Source organism: Pteropus alecto, unplaced genomic scaffold, assembly GCF_000325575.1.
Source record: "Pteropus alecto unplaced genomic scaffold, ASM32557v1 scaffold80, whole genome shotgun sequence".
NCBI lineage: Eukaryota > Metazoa > Chordata > Mammalia > Chiroptera > Pteropodidae > Pteropus > Pteropus alecto.
In genome coordinates this window covers 2,929,484-2,930,919 of record NW_006430460.1, presented here as the reverse complement: position 1 = coordinate 2,930,919, position 1,436 = coordinate 2,929,484, and the positions used below count along the sequence as shown (strand labels likewise).

The 1,436-nt window shown below is 66.4% G+C and overlaps 1 protein-coding gene across 1 annotated transcript in view; it reads right to left on the bottom strand.

Moving 5' to 3' along the window:
• The window catches only part of LNX2 (ligand of numb-protein X 2), a 54,120-nt gene that overhangs the window by 51,877 nt on the left and 807 nt on the right, over positions 1 to 1,436 (bottom strand). The gene's annotated exons all lie outside the window — the stretch shown is intronic.

Here is a 1,436-nt window from a genome sequence, read left to right as displayed (position 1 = left end):
GCTCCTCCGGGGCCGCCGCCGCCGCCGCCGCCGCGGACGTCCTGGCAAGAAGCAAACTCTGGCCAAGACTTCACTTCTCAACCGCCCCTGCTGCCTTCCCGGGGGCGAGCGCCAGGGCCCGGCCGCCCTACCCGACACGCGCCTGGGCCAATCGGCGGCGGCGCAGGAGGGGAGGGGGCGGGCCAGAGATTTTCCCGAGGGCTCAGGGGGCGGGCCAAGCCGGGCCGTCACTCCAGGGTTAGAGTGAACCCGCTCCGCCCCGCGCCGCCTGCCCTCCCCCACCGGCTCCGGGCTGGGCTCCCCGGCTTACCCCGCTGGAGACGGCTCGGGAGTGTCTGCGCTCCCCGCCGAGGCCCCAGGAACGTGGGACAGCGCGGGGAGGCGGCGGACTTCTAGGGGAGTCGGGGGGAGAGCAGGTGGCACAGGAAAGCAGCGATGTACGTGTGCTTGCGAGAGGACCGCTGGGGTGGGTGGCGAGGACAGGGGCTGGCTGCGGTGACGGGGGCAAGGGGAACAGGGGTTATTAGCGAAGAATTCCTTGCGGGACGGAGAGGGAGAGGTACGGAGGAAGGAGGGCGCGGAGAGTGAGTCTGGGTGGAAGGATCGCCAAGGCGGGGACAGGGGCACCTGAGAACAAAGGTGAGAAGGAGGCTCCGCAGGTGAGGGGGGTTGAAGAAGCCAAAAGGACGAAGAGAAAAGGAAGTCTAAAGCGAGGGAGGACGTCCCCCGGGGTAGAAAAGATCCTAGGAGAGAAGGGAAAGGATGGGAAAGAAAACAGTTTCCTTCCAAACTCTCCGCCCTCAAAAGAAAAACACCAACGCTTGTCCTTTGACCCAGGTGAGCTGTGCAAAGATTCAAATAGCATCTTACGCCCATCCTGTTCTGTGAAATTCATCAAGGTGTATTTTTATCCACTATAGTTTAAGCCTCTCATCCCATGAAAGCCCCCGAGAGTTGCGGTCCCGCCTAGGCACCTCACGGTCCCCTACAGGTCTAGCGGCAAGTCAAAAAGAGGTCGGATTCAGGCCCTAAGAAGGAAGGTGGTTTGGGGAGGCAGGTAGGCCCCGCCCCCTTCGCCGCCACTCGGGCTACAGTGCCAGGGCTGAGCGCAGGCGCCCACAGGCCCGCCTCGGCCTCGGGGTACGGCGGAAGCCCGACCCCACCGCTCCCCGCTAGCTCTGCGGGCGGAGCTGCCCGGGAGCGCCAGGTGAGCGGCCGGGGCCTCGCCACCGCCCTGCTCGCGCGGGGTGGGCGGGAGCTCTGGGCGGAGCCTCCACGCCCCGCCTAGTGGGTGGGGCCTGCGGCCGCGGCTCCTCCTCCCTCCTTCCGTCCTCCGCTCCTTCCGTCGGCAGGTCCTTCCTTCCTGCTCGGCTTGCACGCTTCGTGACATGGGGCAGAGCCTCTCGTCAGTCCGCACCACCTGAGGATCCCGGAAG